This window comes from Esox lucius, chromosome 9 (genome assembly GCF_011004845.1).
Source record: "Esox lucius isolate fEsoLuc1 chromosome 9, fEsoLuc1.pri, whole genome shotgun sequence".
Taxonomy (NCBI): domain Eukaryota; kingdom Metazoa; phylum Chordata; class Actinopteri; order Esociformes; family Esocidae; genus Esox; species Esox lucius.
Window position 1 is genome coordinate 10,923,720 of NC_047577.1, and position 16,173 is coordinate 10,939,892.

A 16,173-nucleotide genomic window follows, 5' to 3' on the forward strand; every position below is an offset into this window, starting at 1 on the left:
ACCAGACTGACCACCGTGCATCCGGAAACATTTGTGTCCTCCCGTGTTGTTTCAACCATGTTTACAGAAACATGTGTTCCCCCGTGTTGTTTCAACCATGTTTACAGAAACATGTGTTCTCCCGTGTTGTTTCAACCATGTTTACAGAAACGTGTTCTCCCGTGTTGTTTCAACCATGTTTACAGAAACATGTGTTCTCCCGTGTTGTTTCAACCATGTTTACAGAAACATGTGTTCTCCCGTGTTGTTTCAACCATGTTTACAGAAACATGTGTTCTCCCGTGTTGTTTCAACCATGTTTACAGAAACATGTGTTCTTCCGTGTTGTTTCAACCATGTTTACAGAAACATGTGTTCTCCCGTGTTGTTTCAACCATGTTTACAGAAACATGTGTTCTCCCGTGTTGTTTCAACCATGTTTACAGAAACATGTGTTCTCCCGTGTTGTTTCAACCATGTTTACAGAAACATGTGTTCTCCCGTGTTGTTTCAACCATGTTTACAGAAACATGTGTTCTCCCATGTTGTTTCAACCATGTTTACAGAAACATGTGTTCTCCCATGTTGTTTCAACCATGTTTACAGAAACATGTGTTCTCCCGTGTTGTTTCACCATGTTTACAGAAACGTGTGTTCTCCCACGCTGCCACTGTGACCTGCTCTGTCTAAAAGTGCATAAATTAAATAAGGTTTATTAGATGACTGGGGCTCTGGAGACATTCTAACCTGCTAATATAGTTTGATAGATTAATGATTGATGTTGTTGGAACAGGCTTGTGGCTAGGAACATAAAGTTTTAGTTTCGTGTTTCAAGTATTTATTAGTTGCATGCACAGGTCAAAGCGTACATGCAAATGACATAAAATTGAACAATAGATAATAATAATAATTGGCATAAATATGTAAAGAGTGTGTGTACCCATATTTGTCCATTCGCAGGGATAAATGTGTGTGTGTGTTCAGAAACAGAGTCATTCTAGGAGGTGAGATGTGTTCCATTTATGCTCTTAGGATTGGGGCCACCAGTACTGGATCCATTATTATCCTCATTGCAAAGTCTGAAATAGAATTGAATTTGGGATTGGAATTTCAGTGCACCTCCCGAATCGCCTGGAACCCGAAATAGGATCGACACTAACCCTGCAAATTAGGAGAATATAAAATGCAAGACTATTGCTGTTGGTCTCAGGTCTTCAACACCTGTCTAGCTGAGAAGCACATGGTTATGCTTGGAGAACCAGACAAATATATCGTCTTTTATGACCATACTGCCGCAGTGCCATGCCATCTTCATAAAACGGCTTGGCTCCCTACCATGTAGTTAAACCAAGTATAAAAAGGGGCTCCATGAATAAAACATGATTGATTTATTGATCGATTTATTGATTGATTCATTGCTCCAGGCTAACACTGTAACTCGGCCCTCGCCGCTGAGTTGCCTCTGGTAAAACAAAATGAACAGAAGCGAATAACAAGGCGTACAAAATATACAAACAAAATATGACATCTGTATTTGGTTCAGCAGCGATGTTAGACCGTAGTCTCAGTTGCTTTGACATTCAGCTGGGGTGCATGAACGTCTTCATAGGAGCAGTGTTTGATTGACAGTTCTGTGGTCTAATCTATGGGGTACAGGCCCGCCTCTGCTTGGGTCCCTCCCACTGGTGCACGCCCCTCACCCAGTGTCCACTAGAGAGATGAAACAGGAACTTTAATTGTTCCATAGCTTGCTGGTACATTTTCAAAAGGTACGACGACTGTGAGTGAGGTCTCAGCAAGCGAAGAAACCTGTTGTCTTTAGATTTCAAAGGAAGCTGTAGAGGCAATCTTTAGCGATGCAGATTGAAATGAGACCCAGGATGGTGTATTCTGCCCTGGATAATGTTTACGATTTTCTATTGTAAAAATGTTTCTCTGGAGGTGTAGAGGGGGAAGGATATCCTTCCTACAGTTTCTATTTAAATGGTAGGACTTCATATTGTGTCATGGGGAATCAGATTGTAAAGGTGTGGAGTGCGCAGACTTAACAGTACTTAGTTTCTGGAACTTTGTTGAGAACAAGAGGATTTAAATGGGGCTTAAGTGATTGTTTGATGTGTTGGGTGAGTCGACATTGCTAGAATACAGGTCTAGTTCAGAACCCAGGTGGGGGAGGGGGGGGGGGGCGTTGTCACCCAGCACACACTTACTGCAAAATATTTTACTCGCACAGGAAACACACAAGGCCAGATTGGCAACAATATTACATATCATCTATGATTAAACGTGCTGTTTGTTTAGGTCAAATTGGACAACGGTGAGGGTAGGTATCTGTGGGTCTGTCTGTGAATCTGATGTGACATTGAATACAGCGTTTGATTATAAATTAGGTAGCGTACCAAGGTTAAGGTTTGAGACAACACACGGTCTCAACACACGGTCTCAACACGCGGTCTCAACACACGGTCTCAACACACGGTCTCAACACACGGTCTCAACACACGATGCACTCATGGGAACCCTTTAGATTCAGAGAGTGTGATGGGTCAGCCATTTGGTGTCTGTCAAAGTGACTGCCACTGCAAGCTTCCCGTGCTTTATTACACTTGTGAGTATCCCCTCTGGGATAATAAAACGGTCCTTTTGGTGAGTCCAGTGAGTGATGTGTCCCACAAGATGAAAGGCTGCTTTCATCTTATTGGTTAGGTATAAGGTAAACATTACAATATGGGGTTTAAAGTTAGAGTTAGGGTTAGGGGTTAGGTTTAGGGGGGTGGGCTTTGGGTGGTGTCCCCCATAGTAAAAGTTAAAATATGTGTGTAAGTATGTTTGTAAAAAAAGATTTTGATAGGGAAAACCCCATCCCTCTCACACAAATTTCTAAAATGTGTGTTTGTGTGTGTTTGCACAAATCATAACACAAGAGTGACTGGGCCAGACTCAGTTATTTCCACTATCCATTTGTCATTCGCTCAGCCTATGTGTGTCTGTGTGTGTGGATGTGTGTGTGTTTCTGTGTGTGTGGATGTGTGTGTGTGTGTATGTGTGTGTCTGTGTGTGTTAGTAATCCATAGGATGACTCATAATTCCCAGTCAGGTTTAGGGTCCTGACATATTTTCGTGTGGTGTGTTTTTTGACACAATTACACTTAATTTTATTATCAATTAATATCTATTACTAGAAAAGGTAGTCATATTTTCGCCTGCCAATTTTGATGAATCAAATGCCATGGCATGGGTTAGATGACAGAGAGAAATGTTTTGCTCCTCTTGAAAGCAGAAAACAACATTCTGTAATATATTTTTGATACTTGAAAAGACAAATAAAAAGCTTATTTCTTTATTGAATCTTAATTTTTTTTTAATTATTGCTTTATTTTTTGCTATATTTTTGCTGTATATATTATTCTCTTACAAATTTTCACTACATAGTTGTAGTGTGCTATGCCACCATTCATAAGCTTACTACACTCAAATGTATCTATTTGTTATGTATATTATTGCAATACTTGCCATATCTATAATGTTCAATACTACGACCCAGATTGCTGCTAGTTTACAGTACTCCTTTTAAACGGCTGCTAGTGTACAGTGTTATGTATATTATTGCTTTATTTTTTGTTTGGCTATATTTTTGCTTATATAATTATTATTCTTAATTCCCACTACATAGTTGTCGGGTTCCATGTCACAAGGATTTCCTTGTGCCGGATGATGTTGTGTTGCTTGGTACATTCGACAGATAAACGTTGAAACTATTTGATGTGCCAAAAAAGGTATCATGCTCGCTAACGATGATGCTAGATACTAGAAGGAGTCAGGCTAGCAGGGGTCCATCAGCCTAGTAGTGGTCAGGCTAGCAGGGGTTGATTAGCCTAACAGGGGTCAGGCTAGCAGGGGTTGATTAGCCTAGCAGGGGTCAGGCTAGCAGGGGTTGATTAGCCTAGCAGGGGTCAGGCTAGCAGGGATTGATTAGCCTAGCAGGGGTCAAGCAAGCAGGAGTCAATCAGTCTAGAAGGGGTCTGGCTAGCTGGAGTAAATCAGTCTAGCAGGGGTCAGTCTAGTTGGGGTCAGCCTCGCAGAGGTCAGCCTCGCAGGGGTCAGGCTAGCAGGGGTCATGCTAGCAGGAGTCAGCCTCGCAGGGGTCAGGTTAGCTGGGGTCAGCCTCGCAGGGGTCAGCCTTGCAGGGGTTAGGCTAGCAGGGGTCAGGCTAGCAGGGGTCAGGCTAACAGGGGTAAGGCTAGCAGGAGTCAGCCTTGCAGGGGTCAGCCTCACAGGGGTCAGGCTAGCAGGGGTCAGCCTCGCAGGCTTGAAATTGCTTTTTTAAATAGAATTAATTCAGATGGCAGCTGGCACTGCACTGCTTGTGTGTGTTTGCACATATAGGTCTGATGTGTGTTTATCGGTGTGTGTGTGTGTGAACAGCTGAGGGACGGGAAAAGGGAGTTTGCAGCACGTGCGCTCACCCCATAGGCCTCCCTCTACTTACATCTACAAGGAGAAAGGATACAGGGTATCAAATATAAACCGCCACACACGTCACAATGGCAGCAGGCTAATGCTAGCAAGCCAAGGTCCAATGAGTTGCCCATTAATGAATGTGCAGCTCTCTGCAGGGTTCGCGTCTAACCAGGGGTGCAGCCAATGCAATTCCTGACCTAATGTAGCAGGCATTCACAGAAAGCTGAAACGAGATCCCTCATATATTGGTCCTGACAAAAAGGTAGCAACATTTCTGGGTCTCTTCTGTACTGCTCGACCAATCCAGTGGTCGTGGAGGAGGAGTTAAGATGGAGTGTCCAGTTGGTAACCTCTAGAAGAAGACACGTCACGTCTTTTACATTTCCTGTGAAAAACAGAATTTTCTTTTGGGCATGAACATGGTACAGGCATCAGAGTTAAGGTCGTACCATAATGTTAGTTTTAATGTGCGTCTTTTGTGTGTCAGATTATAGCTTTATTTAGAAACTGAAAACAGGTATATCAATTGAGGTCAGGACTATGCGTCATGTTTCACTTTGGCGTAATTTATCTCTTGGATTATTAATAATTATAACCAGGTCATTATCACTCCATATTTAGCTGCCAGCAAGTCTAAAGATCTTATCGGGTCATCTTTACAGCTTCTGTTGGGGCGGGTGGTAGGCGAGGGGGGGGGGGTCAAGGTGGCGATGCGAGCACGGCCCGGGAGCGCGAACAGGGTAGGACCAAAATTGAGACGAGCTGAACTTCATGCAAGTTGTCTGCAACGTTTCTCACTGCTGACCGTAGCTTCCAGCCTCTACGTGATTGGTTGTATACACCTGGAACCATCTAGCATGCCCGCTCGATCTCGACCTCCTAGTTGGACTTGAACCCCACCTTGGGCTATCTGAATTATTGCATTATATTAGAATGAAGCGTAGGGGGCAAGCAGTCCCCTTCACAACAGAGGTGCCCAGTATGCAGAGTGGTTGCCATAGTGTTGCTAAAGATAGCTGGACAATGTGGGGGACCACCCGCCATGAGGGAGTGTCACCCTAAATCCCCTCACCTTGGAAACGGCCTTCCTTTTTCACGTGACCTACCGACACCCACCATTTCTGACGAATTTAGACGGCCAAACTGCGGTGCTCTGGCAGGTCAGCGCGTTCTGGCGGGTCATTGGCGAGTCATTGGTGAGTCATTGCCATTGTGTGGGATATCCGGTTTCAGCTGCCACAGGATCTCACAGGATCTATTTTAAAATAGAACAGAGTATTAACAGTCAGATCAACACCAGACAATAACACACGTTCACCATAAGGAACAGATGACCTCAAGTCCAGTCTGTGTATGGATTCTGCCCCTTGCTCTCACACTGACAGTGATAAAATCATAAAAGAGCTAGAGTAAACACTTTACAGACTCAGCATAAACAAAACAGATATGATAATAGGTTCAGTAGGTTCACGTTTGATCACAGATGATCTCATCCAAAGTAGCGATAGTAATCATTTGTACACAGGACTCAAACCCACATACTTGGCGTTGCAAGCATCATGTGGGCTACACAGGAGTAAAACTTCCCAAATGTTTTCTCACCAGTCTGCCATCTCAGCACAGACACAGTAGATAGAAACAGTTGCCTAGTCTAGGCATAGCTTTACTCAATGTATCAATTAAAAAACGTGACAGCAAGGATGCTCAAATGTTATGTCAAGCAAACCCATAACTGATTGAAGCACTGCTGTTAAGACCCTGAACGCTTTTATTGACGGCATTGTATGACATGTGGCGGGTTGCTTCTTAAGCTTCTGCTAACTGTTAGATGTACCAGCTTCTGAAGGTACTTCCCAGTGGGATTGCAAGGGTCAAACAGAAGTTCTGACCCTTAATGTTTGCATACGAAACCTACTGAAAAATACTGTATATACCTCCTTTTCTTTCCATGAAGACGCTGTCTATGATGTATTTCAGTGGCTTGCCTCTTCCTATTTTTTTGTTACACTTTTTACACATAACGTGCTAACAAATGCAACAGACAGACACTTGCATGTCAACATCTAACATGTTTTTTTTCTAAATGTTTAAATATTTATCATGGAGGCCAAGCACGGCGGCCCCCACCCGCCAAGGGCCCCCACCCGCCACGGGGCCCCAGTAGTTACGCCAGTGATCGCTCCGCACAGTTGATCCCTCAGTTGCAAACATTGATAACCATATAGTTCGAGTTGACAGAAATACTTTGAGCTTTCAACTTTTCCCAAAGCCTTGTCAAAACCGAGAAGAAGCCTTACCCGGTTTATATGATAACTTTAAATTAACTTAACGATCAGACAGACTCTTGCATTTGATTTCTAAGTTTGAAAAGCTAAAAGCTTTATAATTTACACACATTTACACTAACTTAGGTCACTGGTGTACCTCAATTACTCAGATCAAATATTTTTCCAACATTCAGAACGCCCTAAGGACGGGTACAAAATGCCCTCTGATCAAGTTTAACGACCCTTCACTTGACATCTTAAAGCTTTAATTACATCTGAAAGTCATAAATGTCAATCATTTTTATTATAAGAAAATAACACCCACAGCGAAGGCACGGGTCGGATGGGGTCGCGGGCCCACGTCATCGACAGAAAGGGGGGAGCGAGGGCGGAAGACATACAGGAAGTGAGAGAAATATGCAGGAAGTGAAAGGTAGAGAACAGGAAGACGACAGGACTAAGAACCACGGGCGCACCACGATAAATGTGCTGAATGATTCAGATGTTCCAACGCCGAGCCCGGTCACGAGGGCGAGCGCGGCGGGGCAGAAACGAGGGACGGACGGAGGAGTGCGTGGAGCATTCCTACGGCCTGGTCTTCGAAAAACTAGTGAAACCAGAGCACCCTGTGTGACACGGCCACCGTCCCGCCGGGCAGACTGATCCGCCTTGTCATCCGGTGTCACTGGAGAGAGAAGCAGGGGTCGACGGGTCGTAGGGGAACTGGCAGAGCACGGCAGGTGGCGCGGGCCACCCCGAGGCACAACGGCGCGGCGTGCGAATGCCTGGCAGTGTGCTAATCCTGAAGTCACGGCGATGAGCCACGTCGGAGTGTGTTTGTGTTGTCTCTCTGTGGTAGGTCCGTTAAGTCAGGTGGGTCGAGTTGCTTGACCTTCTAAATCAGCCCCTAAATCAGTATTCCATGTCTGCGAATGGGCTTTGTTCCAGGGAAGACCCGAAGCACAACCCCGGCTTGAACGGCCGCGTGCGATCACCCGATCCGGCTACATTAACACAGGTGACAGTGATTTGTGCCATATTAAGCTACCGAATGACACACCGTAAGGATGTATTGCATTGTTTATTTTCACATTTGTTTTACTCCCTAGTATTATTTCCCCTGGATGGTTCGAGCCTAAATACTGTCTAATCTCCAGTCTTGTTGGCACAATAAGACCTGGTTCCAGAACGCTGTTCGAAATCTTTTAAACTCTTTGAGTGTCTGTTTTAGCCTGTCTCAAGTGCTCGAGGGCTGGGGGGCTGGAAGGCTGGGGTTGGAGGGCTGGTGCTGGGGGACTGGGGGGCTGGGAGGCTGGAGGGCTAGAGGGCTGGAGGGCTGGAGGGCTAATTTGTTTTTAAGGCTTCCTTGTGTTGGCCCCATTATAGCAGGCCAGCTCAACTGAAGTATTAGAAATGAGTTTAAAGCGTATCTGAACCTAGATCTGGCCTGTCCGAGCATGACACTAGGCAGGGGGTATAAGTTATCAGTCACGCCAACACCTCCCCCATGTCCTCCTGCTGAGTCCATAATCTGATTTGCCAGCAGGTGTGTAACTTAGAGGAGGGGGTTAATAGATCGCCATTTGGTAATTTTAGATACGACACAGGCCGCCACATAATTAATGGAAAACGATGTGTGATATTTGTCACGGCGATATCAGGGGTGTGTCACCTGGCCCCTATCGACCTATAGGGAGAGACTGAATGGCACTCAGCCAATGGCCTGCTTGCGGGGTACCAAGACTAAAGCAACAATTTGTAGAGCTTGTTGACAGATAACAACAGGTCATTTTTCATCCTGTGCCAGTGCTTAAACAGCCGGGGGCTACTGTCCAATATGTTCCCAAAGAATATGCGAGAGTGGTTTGGATGACGACACGAAAATCCTGCAATCCGCTGAGGTTTGCACTCGTGGGACTCTAATTCAACTACTGTTAGGCAGAGTAATCCTTTTTTTCCTCTCGAAAAGAACAGGAACTCCTCAAAAGGAAATACATTACATTTGACTAACTTAACCGTATACTGTAGGAGATTTATTTTGGCCATGCATGTTTCCGATATGTTGCCCATGTCATCAGAATTACTCGGTTTTAAACTTGAGATTTCAGCGCTAACTGAATTACAATAGTGAGTTTTGTTTTAGTCCGTATTCTCACTAATGCTTTATGCTGTATCTTGGACAAGGCATATATACATACATTTTTACCCTTGTAGACATCCTTAGTTGCACATCGTTAAATGGGGGAGACATACCCTAAACCCTTTCAGGTATCCATGTTCCGCAAAAACAAATTTCCTGTCACCAAAGGCATGTGCTTCTCCTACTTCCCAAAAATGTGTTTTTCCCTATGTGGTTCCACTGAACCGTGGTGGTGGCACTGAGCCTGTTCTGTAGAAACCTGTACTCAGTTGAGTAGAAACAGCTGGGGAAAATATGTATTTTTACCAGGTTTGTTGATCTACAAATTAACCTAGAGTAGAGCCTTGGAAGCCACAAAGCCCCGGAATAGTAACGCAGTTTGACCCAACGGAATCATGCGAAAACAAAAAGAGAACTATTTGACAGACTGGAAAACAATTAGCCTAAAATCTGAAATTCACAGAAATGCGAATGCTACCCTAGACAGAGAGCACACGGAAACAGGAAACCCAGCTTTTGAGAGAATATGTGCACACTGCCTACAAAATAATGTGGGAAATGGAGTTCCTGCCAAATGTTCAGTATGACCATATTAGGGCAGGGCCGCCAAGCTGAGTTCCTGGAGAGTTACTGCGCCTTTTATCGGATTTCTTTCCAACCCCAATTTTGCACATGTAATTTTATTAACTAGCTGAAATGGTAAATCAGATTAGTCACAACTGGTGTTGGGGACAAAACCTATGTGACAGTAAATCTCCATGAACTGAGTTGGGAAGCCCTGCATTAGAGCATTAGAAACACATTTCCCTTAGATTAACAGATACAGACCCACAAATAGAAAATCAAATCAAACATTGATACTCGCTGTTGTGCTATACAGCAACATGCAGATTTGTGACTTGTTGCCATAATAAAAGTGAAACAACATTGGGCACATCATCGATTTTAAGGTCTTTATTTCCTTTTATTTCCAGTTACACACATGACTATAAACAAATACTTACAAGACTAGATAGCACATGGTATCACATATAACATTTCTTTATCCTTCTGTATATTGTTTAAAATTTACTTAAAAGCTTACATTCAATTTTAAATTCACCTTGTTTGAAATGATCGCTTTCTTATTTTTCACATGCCATTTGCATTGGCAATGTAAACAAGTATTTTCCATGCTAATTCCACCCTTTAAACTAACAATTGAATCGAGAAAGACAGAGAAAGACAGAGAAAGACAGAGAGGGAAATGCAGCACAACATTATTGTACCAGGTTCTCTCTTGCTCCACTCTGGCCTCGGTCCCATTTTGACACTTGGTTCTACACAAATGAAAATCAACATGGGATTTCTCCCAAATTAGTTTGGAAGAAGGATGGTAATTAAAAGGGACAGGTGGCAACAGAAACGTTCCCGCAGTCCATGGGACACTGAGGGACACGAAAACTGACTCTGGCAGGCAGTCTGTCTGTCGCCGGCCAGTCCCAGCTGTATCGTCTTTCAATAAAATCACAGACATGGAGGGCGGTGCCAAGTTCTGCCGTCCTGCTCCTCACCATATTAGCAATATCATTAATGGCACACTTTTTTTTTCTCATTCACAGAAACCTTAGACTGAAGTGATTTAAATGTGCAGTAGATTAGCATTTTGGTAAGGAAATTGTAACAGGGGCCCCAGACTAATGCCTCGCCGTTAGCAAAGTCATCAGGAGACCAGGGCTCGAATCCAGCACACACTCGACGCAATCTAGTAACACCTGGCGGTCACCTTTGTGCCTGTAAGTGCAATTAAGTGCATTTCTTGAGCGAGCGTGTGATAAAAATGTAATGCGGAAGACACATCTCGACATTGACTGTCCTGGGCCCACTGGGAGTTGCTGGAATGATTACAAATTGTACATCACCAATTGTGAGAAAAGCTGTGCAAAAGTAAAAGAAATCTGGTATCAAGGCTTTTATTCGGTGGCTCAAGGTGTGGGATAATGTGAGGCCTATTCACCATACCATTGCACTTCAGTAAAACTCCACTTAATAATAATATACATATGATTTATTTGTCACGTGACATGCACCTGGCTCAGGAGAGATGAAGATTGGGACATGTCTTCCCCTCATAGGAGTGTACATTGTGTACCTGCCAAGCATTTGCATAATGTAGCAGGCCATTATATCCAGACCTACTTACAATAGTGAGTGTAGACATTTCCGTACATTCTCATACCGGAGCCCTGTGGGAATCAGACCTTCCAACGTTGGCATTGCAAGCACCACGCTCCACCAGCTGGGATGCGACCAAGTCTGGTATGCTGTTCCAAAAAATAACCCCAATTAGACAAACAAAGGATGGTGTGCATCTCCATGGAGATGCGAAGCTAATATGAACCAGCCAGTGGAGCCACCTGTTGAAGGCTGGCTGTGATACACCTTAGGGCTAGAACTGAGGGCTTAGTGGCACCTTGGCACTATAGTGTAGTGTTTTCTACCAGCGGTCCCAACTCCAATCCTTGAGTTCTCCCGGGCAGTTCTCCCAAGCAGTCCGGGGGAGCTACGACAAAAATGTGTGCTGCACACACATTTGTGGGGGGAAATGGAGGACCGGACTTGGGAAATATTGTACGGTGTTAGACTGCTATCCCACTCTGGAGGAAATAATTCACAACTTTTTGGCACGTGACTCACAACTTCTCATGATTAAAACACCTACAGATGATCATGAACACAATTACTGAAGCAAGACAATGAAGACCTCACTATTATTTCCAATTGTTATAAAACGTTGCTTGCTTTCTCTCCACAGGAGATGATTCATGACACAGCTCCTGCAGGCGTGATCTGCATACACCATTTTAAATCTGATCATCGAGACGTAGGCGATTGTTCCTCACTACATCCACTGGCAGGGATTTATCGTCAGGGTCAAAAACGCTTTTGATTCCCTTGTGCCTTTAATATCTTCTCATGTGTCAATTAATGCCTTCATTGAATGTGTTGTCTCTGGAGATGTAGGCTGGTTGCTGGAAATAGCACACAGCTAGCCAGGAACAGCGTTATTGACTCAGATGACAAGTTTGGTTGGCGGGCCTCAGTGAGTCACAGACAACCACCTATACTCCTACACTTTGCATGACACACGCACGCACACACTCACTCACTTGCACGCTCACACACACACGCACACACAGCACAGACAAACAGACAAACAGGCAAGCGTAGCGTTAGGCCGTCACCTGCCTGACTGACTGACCAACAGGCAGACAGAGAAACACCAATGACTGGAGTGACACAATGTGTTTGTTTTGAAGTAGCAGGCTAGACTTATTTAAACTTAACAATCACCACACAGTCCGGGTCAGCTGTGGGAGTTGTGAAATGTATTGCATTTTATTATGTGTGGCTCTTTGTTGTCAGTCACGAAGTGTATCGTGAGGTAGGCCTTACCCACTTTGGAATGTCATGACGGAAAGATTTGAAAATAAAAGCGGCTTTGAAAGCAATTTCAAAGTCAAAATGCTTAACTAATGATATTTTCAGCCAAATGTTTCTCCAAAATGAGGTGTTATTATTTATATCTATTTCAGGCGGATTCGTTGATGCATGGAAAGATCAGTGTGGTCATAAAATTAAGGTTACTTACAAAACAACAGGTTACTTACTTATCACATATAAATTAGATCAGATGTTGCAGGTGTAGTGAAAAACTTTATTCACTGCATGAGGAAAAAGGCTATTTTCTGCTTCGGGGTTAGATTTTAGGTACATTTTACAACTAGGGTAAGAATTTGAAGTCCATATGAGTCCATTTGAAGTTCAACCATTAGTGTCTAGGTTTAGGGTTAAATGTAGAGTTAGGTTTAGGTTTTTGGTGTTAGAATTAGGTCTAGGGTTATTGGTTAGGGAACATAGGAATTTAAATGAAAATAGATTCCCCACAAGAATAGAACTTCCTAATAGCTGTGTGTGTGTGTGTGTGTGTGTGTGTGTGTGTGTGTGTGATATGAGTGAGGGAGACTGTTACAAAACAGTCAGCTTACATCACTGAAGGTGAAGTGCATGATATCATTAAAACGATGACAACGGTCTCAGTTCAGAGACCGACTTTGAGGTGTCAATGCTGGTGGTCGTGTGTCCTTAGTTTAACATGGTCTTAATGAGATATCACTCATACGAAAGCAGGCCCCTTCCTCTGGGCTTCCTAATCACGGCGCATGGTCCCGGAAAAAATGCCCCATCGTCAGAACACTATTCCTGGCCACTGCTATCATCTCTACTGCTATCGGCTGTCACATACAGACGCGTGTCAGGGACGAGGCGGATAGAGGGATTGAGAAACGGAGAGAGAGAAACAGGGAGAGAGACTGAGGAAGAGCGCAATGGAGAAAGAGACAGAGGGCGAGAGAGAGAGAGACACACAGAGAAGGGAGAGAGACACAGAGAGAGACAGAGAGAGAGACAGAAAGAGACAGAGAGAGAAAGGGAGAGAGAGAGACACAGAGAGAGGGGCAAAAGGAAGCGCTGATGGGGGTGACAGTGAGTGGATCGTTGGCAGCGTTTCATTTAAAACCAGGCATGTTAATGGCCTGCCGGGCGACCACAAAGCACCCATGTGGGAAAACAGGGACGGTCTGGACTACGCTGGTCTGTCAGTAAAAGGGTCGTGACCCCAGCTAAAGAGTCTCCTGCCGTATTAACCCTAACAGTAATCGATGATCCCAGAGAGTGAGAGGGACGCAGGACAGAGGGACCTGGGGGGGTGGGGGGGGGGGGTTTGCTGGGGAGGGCTGATGATAGCAGCTATTAAGTAATTGGTTGTAACTGGACCCAAGTTGTGAATTTATTCTCGCTCTGCGATGCCAAGTTTGTTTGTATGCGTGTCTAGGGAGAGGACTTGTGTATGTGTCCACGGGACGTTTCAGACACAGCTGTCAGCAACTTCCCACGGCAAAGATAGAGGGGAGAGGGGTTTTCAGCCCCCACCCCCCCCCGACCACTCCCCAGTCCTCGCGGTTTGCAATCCAGCCAGTCCCTCATTCCAGATTGTTAACTGGAGATAAAAAACCCAAATTTAGTTAAAGACGTTTTAAGTGCAACATGCCAAATAGGCTGGGCCTCTTGTAGATTCAGCTGATCTACTGGGCCCCCAGTTTATAGAAGTTGTCCAATTGGCTTAAGTGTATTGGATTATTTATTTTTTTATATATCACTGACCGAACCAAGTCCCCGTTCATGTAAAGTGCTTTTTTAATCTTTCTTATGTGTTAATTCTGAAAACAATTGCCCTTGGTTGACATTTTTTTATGCTTTTCACAAGCATGTTTTCATCCATAAACTGCTTTGATTTCCTCAATTGTCCATGCAGTGTTGTGAATAGGGGATCATCACACTGATATTGGCTTCAAAAGCCAACTGGGTTCAAATTGTGTTTGTTTCCTTTCCGACACCTTTAGCATTCAATCTAACACAGCTACACTGCACATGGACTGGGTTTTCACTTTTCAGAGTATTTGTTCTTGTTACTAGTTCTAAGCTGGATTAAACAAAAGGCTGCTAAATGATTTGAAAGAAAAAAAATACTATTTGAACCTGGTTCTGATAAAATGCAGCTCTATCCCTAGACAGTGATTATATAGAGGCATATCCAACGCATTCTGTCCACTAGCTTCCAAAGGGGATGTCTCACTTACACTGGGTTGGCTTTGTTTCCTGGTGAAGTTTCCATGGCAGCTGTTAGCAAGATCACTGTTTGTCCTCACTGTTTACTTTGATTTGCGTTGATGGCTGTTTGGCAGTTTTTTCTCTTATGAAAGCATCCCAATGGCTTCTGGGAAGGAGGAGCCGTATAATGTTGGACCACATGACTTGGAAGCGAATAACTTGGCTGTCAAAATGCCATCTTGTCGAGTGAGCGAGTGCGCGTGTGCGAGTGTACCCAAGTACAGTGTCTTGCTAAGGATTTGTGAAAACTGATAAAGAAAGGACATCCTTGCAAACAGACAACAATATCCATGCCATTTTGCTGGTGAGAGACAAAGCTGCCCATCACATCAGGGCCGTGGTAGCCTGGTCTCAGACCTGTTACAGTATTACCAACCCTTATGGTCATTGTCCATTGACAGCACAGACACATCTAGGAGCAGGCTGCAATACAGCGGAGTCTTATTAACTTGAGTGCAGCTTGACTGTAAGAGCTGTGAACAAATTGTCCCCCCAGGTCACGCGCTCTCCCCTCACGCCACTCCACTCGCACTCCTCCCATCACCACACATCTGTCTTCCCAACCGCACCCAGACCCCCCCCCGCCCCCCCGACACTCTACGCTCTCTCTTTTTTCCCCCTAACATACCCCCCATTCTCGCTTTCCCTTTCCTCCCTGTCACCTTCTACCTTTTCACCGTCTCTCATTATCCCACTCCGTCTTTCCTCCCTCTCTCCGCCTCTGCTCTGAATGGATCGCACGCAGGCTGCCTGGCCCCGGGAATCCCACTCATCCGTGCCCAGGGCACTATCACTTTCAAGGAATGCATCTCGTCTTTAGCGACGGGAGGGCAGGGTGGGGGGGGGCGCTGCCAGGGAGAGAGGCTGGAGAGGCCTTAAGCCTTATGTCAGTCAGTGGGCATAGTTTTCCATGTCTGGATAGTGGGGATGGTGGGGGGGGGGGGGGGGGTTAGAGTGGTGAAGGGGAGCGGGAGTAGGTGGGGTGTAACTAGCGTTCTGATTGGCTGTGGTTGTGACGGGATGTGATTGGCAGTCGACGGGGTGACGGCGTTGACAGATGGTAAAATGCTACGCTTGCTTTGGCTGGAGAAAGAACAAGTGAGGCGGAGAGGGAAGAAAAGAGTGAGAAAAAGGAGGAGACGAGGGAAAGAGGGGAATGAAGGAGGGAAGAAAGGAAATGAGGAGCAAGTGAAGGAAGAGGAATGAAAATGTCACCATGTATTCCAAAAAAAGCTACTGTGTTGCTGCCTGCAAAGAGGAAAGATTACTGAGGTGAAGGAGCAGCTCTATATCAATTAGGGTATATACTATACCATCAGAGTATTTTTTTAACTATACTGTATACATCAGAATATTTGTTTGAAATGGCTGCTGTGGAACATTGGATTTCACCCATTTAACTCATTTAGATTTTGGACTGTGGGAATTTCATCAGAGGAAAATGATTGCTATTTAATCACAGTTAACAACTAAAGCAATGACATAAGATTATTTGTTCTCCATAGCGGGATTAAATCTGTAAATACATTTTACTAGAGAACAAAAAGCCCTGACTCCGCTGTTATAGCCAAAGTGATTGGTTTACTATAAAGTCACAACAAGAAACTAGGGATTGTC

At 44.6% G+C, this 16,173-nt stretch overlaps 1 protein-coding gene and 1 long non-coding RNA gene across 3 annotated transcripts in view; one reads left to right on the forward strand and one right to left on the reverse strand.

The window, feature by feature from the left end:
* LOC105012122 overlaps window positions 1-16,173 on the reverse strand; it is a 31,761-nt gene that overhangs the window by 11,451 nt on the left and 4,137 nt on the right. Inside the window, exons 2-3 of one of the 2 annotated variants that reach the window (XR_828133.5) lie at window positions 5,513-5,695; window positions 3,606-4,825 (exon numbers count right to left, since the gene is read on the reverse strand). This is a non-coding gene — a long non-coding RNA (uncharacterized LOC105012122). Of the gene's footprint in view, window positions 1-3,605; window positions 4,826-5,512; window positions 5,696-16,173 lie in introns of those variants that run through there. The other variant, XR_828132.3, reaches the window with a different exon arrangement.
* Window positions 1-16,173, forward strand: part of rbm20 (RNA binding motif protein 20) — a 56,125-nt gene that overhangs the window by 7,336 nt on the left and 32,616 nt on the right. The window lies entirely within an intron of this gene.